This window comes from Oncorhynchus nerka, linkage group LG25 (genome assembly GCF_034236695.1).
Source record: "Oncorhynchus nerka isolate Pitt River linkage group LG25, Oner_Uvic_2.0, whole genome shotgun sequence".
NCBI classification, from domain to species: domain Eukaryota; kingdom Metazoa; phylum Chordata; class Actinopteri; order Salmoniformes; family Salmonidae; genus Oncorhynchus; species Oncorhynchus nerka.
The window spans coordinates 56408873-56426255 of record NC_088420.1 but is presented as its reverse complement, the minus strand read 5'-3'; positions in this window follow the sequence as shown (position 1 = coordinate 56426255).

Sequence of the window (17383 nt, the reverse complement as noted above, 5' to 3'; positions counted from 1 at the left end):
GTCCTTTTGAGTTGTGAATTAGAGTCTTTACCGACAAAGTCATGTTAGGACATATCAGTTACAGAGGAGGCTGGTGGGAGGAGCTATAGGAGGACGGGCTATTTGTAATGGTTGGAATGGAATGATTGGAACTGAGTCAAACATGTGGTTTCCATATGTTTGATGTGTTTGAAAATGTTCCATTTAATCCATTCCAGCCATTTCAATGAGCCCATCCTCCTATAGCTCCTCCCACCAGCCTCCACTGATCAGTTATCCTGTTAGAGCTTTTGTGCTGAATCCACTACAGTGTTGCAGGCAGTGTGTCCAATCTGTCCATCCTGATCAAATCCTCTAGCCCTAAATCCTTCATTTTGACACCACCTCACATCAGAGCAGCATGCAGTACAGCATTGTTTTTTGCCTTCATAATCATGTTGTGTCTGGTGAGATTCTGGGGCAGCTGATTTGCATGTGTTGTTTTTCTATGCTGGGTCTAGAATGGCACCCTACACCCTATAGTGCACTTCTTCTGAACAGGGCCGAGTGCCCATTGGGCTCTGGTCTAAAGTAGAGGTCGACCGATTAATCGGAATTGCCGATTTAATTAGGGCTGATTTCAAGTTTTCATAACAATCAGAATTCTGTATTTTTGGACACCGATATTTTTTTAAACACCTTTTATTTAATCTTTATTTAACTAGGCAAGTCAGTTAAGAACACATTCTTATTTTCAATGACGGCCTAGGAACGGTGGGTTAACTGTCTCGTTCAGGGGCAGAACGACAGATTTTTTACCTTGTCAGGTCGGGGGATTCAATCTTGCAACCTTACAGTTAACTAGTCCAACGCTCTAACCACCTGATTACATTGCACTCCACGAGGAGACTGCCTGTTACGCGAATGCAGTAAGCCAAGGCAAGTTGCTAGCTAGCATTAAACTTATCTTATAAAAAACAATCAATCAATCATAATCACTAGTTAACTACACATGGTGTAGTTCAAGCCTATCAACTCCCGAGATTAGGCTGGTGTAACCGATGTGAAATGTCTAGCTAGTTAGCGGGGTACGTGATAATAGCGTTTCAAATGTCACTTGCTCTGAGACTTGGAGTAGTTATTCCCTTTTCACTGCAAGGGCCGTGACTTTTGTGGAGCGATGAGTAACGCTGCTTCGAGGGTGGCTGTTGTCGTTGTGTTCCTGGTTCGAGCCCAGGTAGGAGCGAGGAGAGGGACGGAACCTATACTCTTACACTGGCTATACTAAAGTGCCTATAAGAACATCCAATAGTCAAAGGTTAATGAAATACAAATGGTATAGAGAGAGAGTCCTATAATAACTACAATCTAAAACTTCTTACCTGGGAATATTGAAGACTCATGTTAAAAGGAACAACCAGCTTTCATATGTTCTCATGTTCTGAGCAAGGAACTTAAACGTTAGCTTTCTTACATGGCACATATTGCACTTTTACTTTCTTCTCCAACACTTTGTTTTTGCATTATTTAAACCGAATTGAACATGTTTCATTATTTATTTGAGGCTAAATTGATTTTAATGATGTATTATATTAAGTTAAAATAAGTGTTCATTCAGTATCATTGTAATTGTCATTATTACAAATACATTTTAAAAAATCGGCCGATTAATCGGTATCAGTTTTTTTTTTGGGGTCATCCAATAATCGGTATCGGCGTTGAAAAATTATAATCGGCCGACCTCTAGTCAAAAGTAGTGCACTATTTAATAGGGTGCCATTTGGGACACAACCTTAAGCTCTCTGATGTCTTCCTAAATGTCAAGTTTTGCTATGGCAACAGCATAGCGTACATAATGTTATATAAGATGAGTCAGTCAATGAGAGAACTGTCTTACTATGTAGTAGGGATGTTAAACGTTCAGCCTGCTGCACAGACCTTATGGATGCTCTATTCTAGAGTGCTTGGTTAAACTGTGCTTAGGAGCATTTTTTACTCATGATTAAATTAGGAATAAATAAATGTCATTGTTGTAAAAATGTGTGTGTGCTTTATTTACTATCATCATAAATTAACATATTGAATTACTTTGACATATTTAATTATATTATATTACTCACATTTCCTTATGGTGGAGAAAACGGGTTACTACTTTACAGAAGCTTGCTTTTTTACCACATTACATATCCTTTTTGCTTCAGATTGGTGATCTTTAGTTTACAGTCATCACCAATACATTAAAATCAATTGCTTTAAACAGATTCATATATTTGGTTTGGTACTGTTGATTTTGTTATACTCGCCTGTCCGTTGCAGGACTTGTTGTTATTGATTTGGACATGCTAAATCTGTGTTTTGACATTGGGCTATTTATCAAAATGTCTTGTCAACAGGAAGCAGCGACAGAATCATTATCAACTTAAGTTTTAGGGATATAAACGTAACATTAATTTCCATTGGTATAGATCTTAATCAGGTAAAAACTGCAGAATTATGTCCAAAAACGAGATGTGATTTATTTATTTTGATGATTTGCCAGAAATCACCAAAAACGAGTTTGCACTGCCCTGTTTGTTCCCTTATCATTTAGGCTATTTATATTACAGATAGCCTTATCTGTAGGGACTTTTCGATTGGACACTTAACCCATTTTAACCCAGGGCCTTTGTTTCTGGCCTTGCATAAAAGTCTGGTGTTCAACCTTCCCAAGTTCTCTCACATCACCCCGCTCCTCCGCTCTCTCCACTGGCTTCCAGTTGAAGCTCGCATCCGCTACAAGACCATGGTGCTTGCCTACGGAGCTGTGAGGGGAACGGCACCTCAGTACCTCCAGGCTCTGATCAGGCCCTACACCCAAACAAGGGCACTGCGTTCATCCACCTCTGGCCTGCTCGCCTCCCTACCACTGAGGAAGTACAGTTCCCGCGCAGCCCAGTCAAAACTGTTCGCTGCTCTGGCCCCCCAATGGTGGAACAAACTCCCTCACAACGCCAGGACAGCGGAGTCAATCACCACCTTCCGGAGACACCTGAAACCCCACCTTTTTCAGGAATACCTAGGATAGGATAAAGTAATCCTTCTCACCCCCCCTTAAAAGATTTAGATGCACTATTGTAAAGTGGCTGTTCCACTGGATGTCTTAAGGTGAACGCACCAATTTGTAAGTCGCTCTGGATAAGAGCGTCTGCTAAATGACTTAAATGTAAATGTAAATGTAAATAAAAACTAGCAATGTAGAACTGAATAAATGAGTGTATGTTCACCATGTAGTATTACCGTGCCTACTTTGTCTCCGACAGGCTGAGAATCCGTCTCTGAAAGCAGAGGTCAGGGAGGCCCTCACTCTGGTGGGTTATAACAACCCTGTTAAAGGCCTAAGCATCAGGGTTCGACGGAGGGCGAATCAGGTACAGTAATATGTCATTTTTTTTGTGTGTCTGTGTGGTTTGTCAAACGGTCACTGCGTTCAAGTTTATCCAATGTTCTCCATTGACTGCGTGTGTGGCACTGGCGGATGTTATTACCAGTCTCTGTGCCAGACTGACTGACTCTGCTACCTAATACCCATGGCCTGTTCAGCAACAACCCCTAGCCCCTACAGCCCAGAGTCTAGACACTTGTGGAGATCTGAGAGGGATTTATGGCTGGTGATGACATGGTGAGAGCTCCACCTTACCCTCTGAAAGGCTTGGTGGAATGTATTGCTTACATCTGTCCAATCCTCTCAGATCTCCATAAGTGTCTATGAATAGCGGCTAGGGGTGGCTTCTGGGCAGGACCCCCACAACCCTCCGGGTGTGTGGTGGACCTTCTACTGTACATCACGACTTGAGGCATTGGTTGGTTGTTGCATTCCATTGCTATACACACACATGGATTTGCACAGGTGTAAGCTGGACACACCCACAGCATTTACATGTCTACTATTCACACCCTTGATTCATTCCAGCTAGTTAGATGTGCAACCACTGACTAAATATAGTCAGGGCATATCTCTAGATAGATACTGTTGTTTCGGCTGTATGGCATCATTGAATAAGATTACCAATGGTTAGTTAGGTAACTAGAATATATGAGTCAGCTAACTATTTACAGTAACAGCAGGTCATTAATAAGTCAATACACATTAAATCTTAAGCAGATGTTTAGAAATCTTACTTTATCTTGGCACAGTGGCATGGTATGGGGAGCTATTAATTGATGAATTAATAGATTCATATAATGGCATTAGAAGGGTGAACTACTTTGAAAGTACAGGAAGTGTTGGCTGTGCACTTAACCAATGACAGGCATTCCACATTTCACCCCACCCACATGTGAAAATTGAAATATCAAGTGGTGTGTTTTGATTTAATATGCAGTTATATTTTGAAAAATGAATAAACAAGCAGTTCCCGATTGCTCCATTTTAAGTCGGGAAAAAAATGATCAAAACATATACAGACCGTAATCTTACCTCAGGAACATGTTGTCCAAGACAGGTTAATTATCTTTACCGACTTAACAACGTAGACACCAACATGTCGGTCGATTCTCCAGATCAACATTAATTACCACACTTTGGCTGTTGTTCAATCGTGTGCATTATCACACCAGCTCTTTATCACTTGTCTGTCATTCAGGAAAACATTTCCTGAATCAGCTGATGTTGCACTATAATTTTCCCACATAACTAAACAGCAAGACATCAAATGCGCATTAATCAACTGGTATGCATAATTATTGAAGAACCCCATTAAAACTTCTTATGGCTGGGGGCAGTATTGGGTAGCTTGGCTGAATAAGGTGCCCAGAGTAAACTGCCTGCTACTCAGTCCCAGTTGCTAATATATGCATATCAATGTATTTGGATAGAAAACACTCTGAAGTTTCTAAAACTGTTTGAAATCTAACCAGGAAGTGAGAAATCTGAGGTTGGTCGTTTTTCAACTCATTCCCTATTGAAGATACAGTGGGATATTGGTCATGTTGCACTTCCTAAGGCTTCCACTAGATGTCAACAGTCTTTAGAACCTAGTTTGATGCTTCTACTGTAAAGTGGGGCAAATGAGAGGGGAATGAGTCAGAGGTCTGGCAGAATGCTTTGAGCTCGTGACGCTCGTTCACGTGAGAGCGAGCTCTGTTCCATCGCAATTCTACAGACAAAGGAATTCTCCAGTTGGAACATTATTGAACATTTATGTTAAAAACATCCTAAAGATTGATTCTGTACATCGTTTGACATGTTTCTACGGACTGTAACGAAACTTTTTGACATTTCGTCTGCTCCTAGGGAACGCGCTTCGTGACTTTGGATTTGTTTACAAAACATCCTAACAAAAGTAGCTATTTGGACATAAATGATGGACATTATCTAACATAACAAACATTTATTGTGGAACTGGGATTCCTGGGAGTGCATTCTAATGAAGATCATCAAGGTAAGTGAATATTTATAATGCTATTTCTGACTAATGTTGACTGCACAATATGGCGGATATCTTTTTGGCTTGTTTGGTCTCTGAGCGCTGTACTCAGATTATAGCATGGTTTGCTTTTTCCGTAAAGCTTTTTTGAAATCTGACACAGCGGTTGCATTAAGGAGAAGTGTATCTAAAGTTCCATGCATAACACTTGTATTTTCATAAACATTTATAATGAGTATTTCTATAAATTGATGTGGCTCTCTGCAAAATCACTGGATGTTGTTGGAACTACTGAACATACCGTGCCAATGTATACTGAGATATTTTTATATAAATATGAACTTTATCGAACAAAACATATATGTATTGTTTAACCTCTTCAGTCGACCCTCTACTTTTTTGAACATTCTGTTAAAAATCGCGCAACATTTCAGCGCCCTGCTACTCATGCCAGGAATATAGTATATGCATTTGCTTAGTCTGTGTGGATAGAAAACACTCAGACGTTTAAAAAGCTGGTTAAATCACTGCTGTGGCTTTACCAGAACGGCATTTACATCGAAAAGCACAGGAAAAACTGATCACTGAAAATGGGGAAAATATATCCATGCGCTACTTGAACCCATTGATAAACGTGAACCACAATTAATTGCCTGAGGTTGCAGTACCTACAGTGTCTAGAGTCTTGTCATTTCCCTTCGAGTTTTTTCTTGGTCAAACACATACAGGACACCGTATCTAATCCGGTCTGGGGCCGGATATTTTCGTTGAGTTTCTAGCCGGACATTTTTCCAGACGGACAGCTAATGATCTTTACATCGCCTCCTGATGAATTTTATCGCTTATTAACGTTTACTAATACCTAAAGTTGCATTACAAACGTATTTCGAAGTGTTTTGTGAAAGTTTATCGTCGACTTTTTGAATTTTAAAAAATGACGTTACGTTTTGAAACAATGTTTTTTTCGTTTATCACACAGTCTACATATAACGATATCTAGGCTTTATATGGACCGATTTAATCGAAATAAAGACCCAAATAGTGTTTATGGGACATCTAGGAGTGCCAACAAAGAAGATGGTGAAAGGTAATGAATGTTTTCTATTTTATTGTGCGGTTTGTGTAACGCCGAAATGCTAATTATTTTGTTTACGTCCCCTGTGGGTCTTTTTGGGTGTTACATGCTATCAGATAATAGCTTCTCATGCTTTCGCCGAAAAGCATTTTAAAAATCTGACTTGTTGCCTGGATTCACAACGAGTGTAGCTTTAATTCGATACCCTGCATGTGTATTTTAATGAACTTTTGAGTTTTAACTAATACTATTAGCATTTAGCGTAGCGCATTTGCATTTCCAGAGCTCTAGTTGGGACGCAAGCGTCCCGAGTAGAAGCAACAGGTTAACATGAAGTCCTATGAGTGTCATCTGATGAAGATCATCAAAGGTTAGTGATTCATTTTATCTCTTTCAGATTTTTTTGACTCCTCTCTTTGGCTGGAAAAATGGCTGTGTTTTTCTGTGACTTGGCTCAGACCTAACATAATCGTTTGTGGTGCTTTCGCTGTAAAGCCTATTTGAAATCGGACAATGTGGTGGGATTAACAAGAAGTGTATCTTTAAAATGGTGTGAAATACTTCTATGTTTGAGGAATTTTAATTATGGGATTTCTGTTGTTTTGAATTTGGCGCCCTGCACTTTCACTGGCTGTTGTCATATCGATCCCGTTAGCGGAATCTCAGCCCTAAGAAGTTTTAATGACCGTATCGATTTTTGGTTTGATTTCATCTTGTTGAAGTTACTCTTTCTGTTAAAAACATTTGATTTTGCAATCCATACATTATTTTGGATGTGTGCCCATGAAAACTGTTTTCACTATATACCATAGGGAGATACGAAATATTATGAGGTTACAGTGCACTTCCGTGATCTCCTTACAATGTGAAATTCAATTGTTAAATGCTTAGTATATGATATAATGACAAGCACCAGTATCATTTACATTGACATTTTAGTCATTTTAGTAGATGCTCTTATCCAGAGTGACTTACATAAATGTATGGAAAGAAAGGTAGTGTTTTATGTCATTAGTTTGTACAAATCTGTGAAGACTCCAAGCCTGAGAAAGGGTTTAAACATAGGCTTTGATTTAACTCATGAATTATATTTGAATGTATCTGTTTTTTATAGCTTAATGTTTTCACATGAAAAAAAGGCAAATTATTATTAATGACTTTGTAACAGCTTCAAGCAGTTGTTCACTACAAGAAATGCTCACTGGTACCCTCGTTAACAGAAAGACCCATGTACGTACACACACACACACACACATACAGATACACATAAGATAGAGGACCCTGCAGCCTACTTACTGTAGTGTTGAGCAGCAACAGTTGAGACGGTGCAAAAATAGGTGGAATTTATTTAACAGTTCAAATCAAAGGTATTTATAAAGCACATTTTACATCAGTAGATGTCACAAAGTGCTATACTGAAACCCAGCCTAAAACCCCAAACAGCAAGCAATGCAGATGTAGAAGCACGGTGGCTAGGAAAAACTCCCTAGAAAGGCAGTAACCTAGGAAGAAACCTAGAGAGGAACCAGGCTCTGAGGGGTGGCCAGTCCTCTTCTGGCTTTGCCGGGTGAAGATTAAAAGAGTACATGGCCATTAAGGATTGTTCTCCAAGATGTTCAAACGTTCATAGATGACCAGCAGGGTCAAATAATAATCACAATAATAATCACGCAACAGGTCACCACCTCAGGAGTAAATGTTAGTTGGCTGTTCATAGCCAAACTTTCAGAGGTTGAGACAGCAGGTGCGGGACAAAGTAGCACGTCCGGAGAACAGGTCAGAGTTCCATAGCTGCAGGCAGAACAGTTGAAACTGATCAGTTGGACTGGGGACAGCCAGGAGTCATCAGGCCAGGTAGTCGTGAGGCATGGTCCTAGGGCTCAGGTCCTCCTGGAGGGGAGGGAGAGAGGGAAGTGATGAGAAGACTGATCAGAGAAGACTGGATCCAGAGGTTGTATTTACAAAATATTCAAGCAATGAAAAATTAAAAAAAATAATTGTCAAATATATCATTTTGAAAACTACAAACTTAAATGGTCTTTAGCAGAATAACCTCCACACGAGGACTAAGGCAAGATGCCTTAAACAAACTGCAAAATGTCCATAAACTCACACATCTGAGATGAATATGGCAGAGTAATACAAACAGCATGTTGTCTGACAAGCAGCCCTCCGTGAATGAGGAGAACGAGGATCCCAAATGGACCTTCCCTAAACTGGCATAAACCCTTCTCACCTTTAAACAGAAATTCTCAATGACAACGGCTGATTGTTAACTCATGAATGAAAACAAAGACATTATTTGCACAAACATTAATGTTTTAGCGTAACAATGAAACACCCCTTAAATGGGATAAACCAAGTACAAATAGTGGTGAGTAGAACAAGTTGGCGATAGAACAGAAGAATTACGAATGCTAAATATTTCTAAATAAATGACATTATTACCAGACATTGGCATTTGTGTTCTTTACATGATACAATGCACCGTTTGAGGCAATTAGCGAAATGATAGTCTATTTAGCAAGTTTGTACCATACGACCAGTCTGTTCGTGTAGGGAGAAGTTGACGGAAATTTCCAGACATGGCAATGGCTCAAAGGCACATTGTCACACACACTCTGTAACCCAGATATCAAGTAGGACCTGACACCACAGATGTAATCAAACAGTTGGTAGATGGGTTTGCCTGTCAGGGCTTCCAGATTCTGCAGAGTCTGAAGGGCAATCAGTCCCCTGGAGAGTAGAATACACACACACAAGCACACACACACATGGGTTGTAGTAAGGCCAGGACGATATCAGTATTGTGACATTTTTTCCATGGCAAAAATGAAAACACGAAGCAGACCAAACTCTTTGGTCCTTTAACACTAGAACCGCCATATACCAATGGCCACTGAAGTTTGATTTGGTAAATAAATAAAAATCAGCTCCGAAAAACAAGTATGTCCTGCTCCTTCCCGGACTTTTTAAGTGTTTTATATTTTACACTGCTCATTTGTCAGAATTTTGAAATCAAACACTGAAAAGTAGTTTTTTCACACCTACGGTATTCCCAATTTAACCACCAAGCAGTGTGCTGTAAAACGTTGGTACCCAGCCAGACGCTAACGCGTCTCCCTCTCTCCTCACTGAATTAATGACAAATGGATGAATGGGCGATAGTTGTGCACTGTACTTCACAATTGAATTTAAATTAGGCCTAACTGAATGGTAAGGAGGTTGATTTAATTTAGAAAGACAATAGTGTAATGAAGAGTTCGTTGTTATGCCTATTTATCAGCAGCAAATCATTTGACCGTGCCTTTGGGGTTGATACCATTCTCTTTTATGTTTTACTTTGTAAAAAGAAGCTGTTATGGGACTGTTTTTTATTTTCTGTAACTGCTACTAATCACATGTATTGTCCAAAAAATATCCTTGACTCTATCCAGCGACGCAAATGATGCCAGCCCACTGATTGAATGACTAATGGATGGAATGGACAGTAATTATGCACCTTACTTCACAATCAAATTTAAATTAGGCCTAACTGAATGATGAGGGCGATGAGGTTGATTTAGTTTAGAACAACAATAGTGTAATGACGAGGTTGTGTTATGCCTATTATTAGGGTTGGTGCTCATGTTAATCATTTGACCGCGCGGCTCGCAGGTTGATAGCATTCTCTTTTACACTTGACTTTGTAAAAAGAAGCTATAACAGGACTGTTTTATTTACTGTAACTACTACTAATCACATGTATTGTAAGGGAAATGAAAACATGGTGTGTGTTGCAGTAGGCCTTCAGAATGATGCAAAACACATCCTTGACTATATCCAAGTTGATGAGCGGGAAACAAACGATGCCAGTCAGCCTACACAGCCAGCCCATCGAGACTACACCTAAACTACACCTAAACTACACCTAAACTATACCCACATATTTTTGTTACACATAATAAGAGTTAGCCTATAGACCAGATTGAATTAACAATAATCTGATGAGTGACAATATTGGGACTATCAGTCATTTACAGATGCAGGGAAAGGAGCATCACTTTATCAAATCCTCCTTCAGAGTCACATGCAGGTAAAACATTTGGATTGCACTTACCTTCGCCAAATGACACTCGTAATTCAAGAGGTGCAGCTCTATTTCCAAATGTCCATTTTTACAAGAATATCCATGCTGTCTATGCATTCAGCACATGACCACTTGCGGAGCAGCATTGTTCTGGCCACTAAGCAAAAACTAGTAACATAATAAACCTAGAATTAAAATATACTATTCTGTCATCAATGGATGAATGGGCAATAGAAACTGATAATGGTGCAATTGACTTCAGTGAACTGAATAATGAGGGGGGTTGAAGAGGGTGATTGAATTTAGAATAGTGTAATTTTGATGAAGAATTGTGGGCAGTCAAATTATTTTATTATGAAAGGCTGGAAATGGTAAATATTGTATATCATTTCCCCTTGGAGCCTCTCCGCGAAAAAAAAAACAGAACAGAGCCAACTGAGACGGTGATCGCAACTGCCACGGTGAGACAGGAATCTGGGAGGGATGACACGGTTTGGATAGGTGTGCCGATGTTGCAGCACACCAGAGAATACAATTACCAAAACTGCATGGGGGCTTTAATAGTTGTCAAATACTCAATTCCTCGGTGCTTGGGAGAATCTCAATTTAATTTGTCACATCCTCTCTCCTCGTCTCCTTCTCAAAACCCATTGGATGAGAAGGTCAGAGGTCCTTCCTTTTCATGGATTTTTGTCTCAATTATAAAAAAAATATAACAAATCTGTCTGTGAACACATTGAACAATAGTGCAATGTTGCATACAGCATTTTTAAGGAGACATATAAAACAGGCCTGCTGAAACTCTTGAGTCCTACTTGGATATACCTGGGCACCCTATTCTGCACTTGGGTATTTTCTGCGCAGACAATTGCCTACTGCTGCTTTCATCCTTCCACTTGACATTTTGTCTTGGATGTTTTTGGACTACTGTCAAACTTTAACTCCACTTGAATGTACTCTTTTGGACTCTCCTGCGGCCCGGTGTAGCGCTTGCCACCCTCCCGGCTTTCCACCGGCCTGTACTGGAAACTACTTCCCCTCCAATGTGCTTCTCTCCTGGCTATCATACTGGTAATACGGCCTCCATTGCATTGCTGTTTTGATGGGCCCCAGCATTTAATTTCACTGAGTAAATCACCGCTCTCTCCTTGCTGTTGTTATGCTGGCAAGTTTTGTGCCTTGGTTGTGTTCATTGTGGGTCCTAGTGCTGACTGTATTTGAGTCTGTGGTTGCGTTCTGGCCTGTTGCCTATAACTGTGGGGATCCCACAAACTGTGTGATTCAATCTAACTATCACACTGTGTGGATTGATGGACTTTTAGCTGATTCCTCTCCAACCAATCTTTTTTTCCAACTTTCCACCGCACAGGTAAACTGAACTTTTCCATATTGGCTGCTACTGTGACAGGTTAAAGGACATATTCATAGCCTGTTATACATTGAAAAGTATTAGTAAGTTCATAGTATGTGAGGATCTTAAAACATCTAAGGTTAAAAAGATGCATTCAGTATTAGTTGATAGAGATTGATAACATTCATATAATTGTGTTAAAGTTCAAATCTGTCAAAGGGTACGAATTGTGAGAGTAATGTGTAAACGTTATATTGATTACTTTATTTTGTAGTGCCTAAAAGTGTTAATCTGTGATCTACGAAATGCTCTTAATCTATGAGCCGGAGATCGATTGCTCTGGTCTCCACCCATATTCCTGGGGAAATTCGTGGTCTTTTCTCATTGAACTAAATGTTGACTTGAGAATACAACACCGTATCACTCTCGTGATTATTAATAAGATATTTTGCTGTGTTATTTGTATAATGGGTTTTCTGTTATGTAATGTGTTACTTTTGTGAAATGATTGAACTAAACGTTGAATTGAGAATACAACACCGTATCACTGTCGTGATTATTTCTCCCCTGTTTTCAGGGGCGTAACACTACCACCTTCAGAGACTACGGTGTACGTTTCATCCCATGTAGGAGCTGCACCTATTTTGGACAGTTTTGGGATAATTGGCCGGAAAAATTTCCGGTGTGGAAACTGTCAGCTTATTCAGGAATGTATGTCTGAGCTGGACGTCCAGAGTAAACACATTGAGATATTGCATTGTATCCTGGATAGGTCACAATCTGCCTGGTTGTTGTGCCACTGCTTCGCCACTGTGCTGCCACTCTCTGGCTGATTTGCCAGGGTTGCCCTGGAGAGACCTCTCCCCAATGAAGTCAACTCTTGCCTCCCATCTCACCTGCCCTTCACATCCTACCCTGACCTCCCATTGAGGGGTTGTCATGTGTTCCGAGCTGACAGACAGGGTAGAGGTGGGGGAGTGGCCATTTTTATTTAAAAAAATAGTTTCTCTGTCTCTACTGAAATCCATTTCCCTTGCCAAAACTACAGTCAGATTTTATAGCTATGCACGAATCCCTTGTTGATTTTAAACGTGTGCTTAATGCGGCAAAACAAAATTCATATTGTTCTTTAACTCACGTAAGTATGTTTCAGATTAATTACTACATGTTCACAAGATGGTTCTCCAATTGAACGTGTTCCCGCATATAAATGCTTAGGCATTTGGATTGATATGAATTTGATCTTTAAAAAACATAGATAAGCTGGTTAAGAAGCTAAGATTTAAAATGGGCTTTTTCTACAGAAACAGATTGTGTCTTTCTCTAAGCAGCAGGAAGCAGATTATTCAGTCAACCTTTTTTTGATCTGTTCTTGATTATGGTGATAGTATTAATCAAAGTACAGCTGCTACTACTTGTAAACCTTTGAATGCCATCTACCATAGTCACCGTTGTGTTGTTACTGGCGACAGCTTTGATACTCATCACTGTATCCTGTATCAAAAGGTTGGCGGGACTTCGCTAAAGACCCATAGATCTCTACATTTCTCCCATTTGTGTTTACAAGGCCCTACTTCATAAACTTCCGTGTTATCTAACTTTGCTATTGAAGTATAGACACCTAAGTCTTAAGGTTCCTAGGGTCTCCACCGAGCTAGGTAAATCTGGTTTTAGTTGTAATGCATCGTATTTATGGAATGAAATTCATCTTGATGTTCTGGTATTGTTCGGGCAAAGTGCAGACTTTCAGCTTTAATTTGAGGGTATTTACATCCAAATCGGGTGAACAGTGTAGGAATTACAGCACTTTTTATACGTGGTCCCCCAAATTTTAGGGGCTCAAAAGTAATTGGACAAACTAACATAATCATAAATTAAATTGTGAGTTGTAATACTTGGTTGCAAATCCTTTGCAGTCAATGACTGGAACCCATAGACATCACCAGATGCCGGGTTTCTTTCATGGTAATGCTCTGCCTTTACTGCAGCTGTCTTCAGTCCCTGCTTGTTCTTGGGGCGTTTTGCCTTCAGTTTTGCCTTCAGCAAGTGAAATACATGCTCAATTGGATTCAGGTCAGACTATTGACTTGGCCATTGCAGAACATTCCACTTCTTTGCCTTAAAAAAAGCATTGGGTTACTTTCGCAGTATGCTTCATTGTCCATCTGCGCTGTGAAGCACCGTCCAATGAGTTTTGAAGCATTTGGCTGAATCTGAGCAGATAATATAGCCCTAAACACTTCAAAATGTATCCTGACGCTTTTGTCAGCAGTCACATCATCAATAAACACAAGGGAACCAGTTCCATTGGCAGCCATACATGCCCATGCCATAACAGCAACTCCACCATGATTCACAGATGAGGTGGAATGCTTCGATCATGAGCAGTTCCTTCCCTTGTCCATACTCTTCTCTTCCCATCATTCTATTACAAGTTGATCTTTGTCTCATCTGTCCACAGGATGTTGTACCAGAACTGTACAGGCTATTTTTAGATGTTTGGCTAACTAATCTGCTCTTCCTGTTTTTGAGGCTTACCAATGGTTAACATCCTGTGGTAAACCGTGTGTATTTACTCTGGTGAAGGCTTCTCTTGACTGTTGACTTTGACACAGAAACACCTGCCTCCTGGAGGGTGTTCTTGATCTGGCCAACTGTTGTGAAGGGGTTTTCTTCACCAGGGAAATAATTCTTCTGTCACCCACCACAGTTGTTTTCCGTTGGTCTTCTGGGCCTTTTTGTGTTCCTGAGCTCACCAGTGTGTTCTTTCTTTTTAAGAATGTGCCAAATAGTTGATTTGGCCACACCTAATGTTTTTGCTAATGATTTTTCAGCCTAATGATGTCTTGCTTCACTGGCAGTGACAGCTCTTTGGACTTCATATTGAGGGTTAACAGTAACAGATTCCCAATGCAAATGCAACACTTCAAATTAACTCTAGACCTTTTATCTGCTTACTTGTAAATTAACTAAATTAGGTATTACACACCTGGCCATGGAACAGCTGAGAGCCAATTGTCCAATTACTTTTGGTGTAAAAAAAAAAAGGTGTTGTAATGCCTACACCGTTCACCCGATGTGGATGTAAATACCCTCAAATTAAAGCTGGAAGTACTTTCAGCTCATATCCATTAATTCATTTCAACTCCAATATGCTGTGGTAGACAGCTAAAAACAATAATAACTTGGTCAATGTCCAAATATTTATGGACCTGACTGTACCAGTCAAAAGTTTGGACACATCTACTCATTCAAGGGTTTTTCTTTATTTTTATTTTCTATTTTCTACATTGCATAATAATAGTGAATACATCAAAACTATGAAATAACACATGTAGAATCATGTATTAACCAAAAAAGTGTTATTTTATATATTTTATATAAGATTCTTCAAAGTAGCCACCCTTTGCCTTGATGAAGCTTTGCACACTCTTGGCATTCAACCAGCTTAATAAGGTAGTTATCTAGAATGCATTTCAATTAACAGGTGTGCCTTGTTAAAAGTTCATTTGTTGAATTTCTTTCCTTTTTAATGGGGCGGCAGGGTAGCCTAGTGGTTAGAGAGTTGGACTAGTAACCAGAAGGTTGCAAGTTCATACCCCCGAGATAGCCCTATTTGGTAATAGACCAAGTCCATATTATGGCAAGAACAGCTCAAATAAGCAAAGAGGAATGACAGTCCATCATTACTTTAAGACATGAAGGTCAGTCAATTATTATAATTATTGTAAATTATTTGGTTGACAGAACACATTGTATTCTATTATTGTCATGTTCTGACCTTATTTCATTTTTTATGTCTTTATTTTAGTTGGTCAGGGCGTGAGTTGGGGTGGGCATTCTATGTTGTTTTTCTATGTTTTGTTCTGTTGTTATATTTCTATGTGTTTGGCCTAGTATGGTTCTCAATCAGAGGCAGGTGTCAGTCGTTGTCTCTGATTGGGAGCCATATTTAGGTAGCGTGTTTTCTATTGCGTTTTCTGGGTGGTTGTATCCTGTGTTAGTGTTTTCACCATACGGGACTGTTTCGGTTGTTTGTACTTTTGTTATTTTGTTCAGTTGATTTTATTAAATATATCATTATGGACACTTACCACGCTGCACATTGGTCTGATCCTTGCTACTCCTCTGAAGAAGAGGAATTCCGTTACAATTATTGTGTTATATTATTATATGAACCGTTAACATATATAGAAATGCTAATGCTTATCTTTTTCATTCTTTAGGAACGTTTAGCATGGCTGTAAATGATAGAGAAGCACAAAGACCTGGCAACTAACCATGACAAAGAAACATGCAGTGTCTATGCTTCTTGTGACATTTTCAATAACGTGCAGTAGATGTTTTGTTGTTGTTAGGTGGAGTTATGGTCTTGTTGTGCCTACCTATACTTTTATTCCTGTAATCACACGTGTGAATCTGCAAATGTGTATCAAACCATTTTGAAAATGTGACCCTTATGTCACACGTTGGCCTCTTTATTTATAGAAGGACCAACATGCCTGTTTGTGAGGGCAGCTTGGCCTGCAGTAAAGGGAGGGTGGATTAACCTAAACGGAGCCGCTCCTCCCAGTCACTACAGTACTTGGCTGAACCCATTTCACACCCATGGGTGACCCAGTTCCTGGCAGTGATGTAAAAATACTTTAAAGTACTAGTTAAGTCTTTTTTTTTTTTTTGTATCTGTACTTTACTATTTATTTATTACTTCACTACATTCCTAAAGAAAATAATCTACTTTTTACTGCATTATCCCTTACACCTAAAAGTACTTACATTTTGAATGCTTGGAAGGACAGGAAAATGGTTGAATTCTGTCACGGATCCCTCCAGAACTTTCATTATGCACACCTGTCCCCTATTCCCACTGATTAGTACTTGTATAAGTGGTCCCTTTGGTTCAACATTGGGCTGTTGATTATTGTTACAATGTCAGTTGGAGCGTGTGAGTACCTGTGCTGTGTGTTATGGCTTTTGTGCTGTTGTGGATTGCGCAGTTGATTATGGGTCTCGTTCTGTGTGTTAATCATTGTGAGCTTGTGTTATTTATTCGAGGTACTCCTCGCTCTTTTGTTTGGGTTTCTACCCTGTGTTTTGTTACGTGTTTGTTTGGTCTTCGTCCCTTTGCCTTTACACGGCACACTGTAATTTAGGCTTAATAAAAAAATAACTATTACGCATTCCTGCGCCTGTCTCCCGACTCGTTCATGCCAATGTGACAAATTCAAGCACTTATCAAGAGAACATCCCTGGTCATCCCTAATGCTTCTGATCTGGCGGACTCACTAAGCACACGCTTCATTTGTAAATTATCTCTGAGTGTGCCCCTGGCTATCCTATCCATAAATAAAAACAACTAGAAAATGGTGCCATCTGGTTTGCTTAATATAAGGAATTTGCAATGATTTTGACTTTTGATACTTAAGTATAATTAAAACCAAATAATTTTAGACCTTTAAAAAGTTGTATTTGACTGGGTGACTTTTACTTGAGTCCTTTTCTATTAAGGTATTGTCACTCCCTGG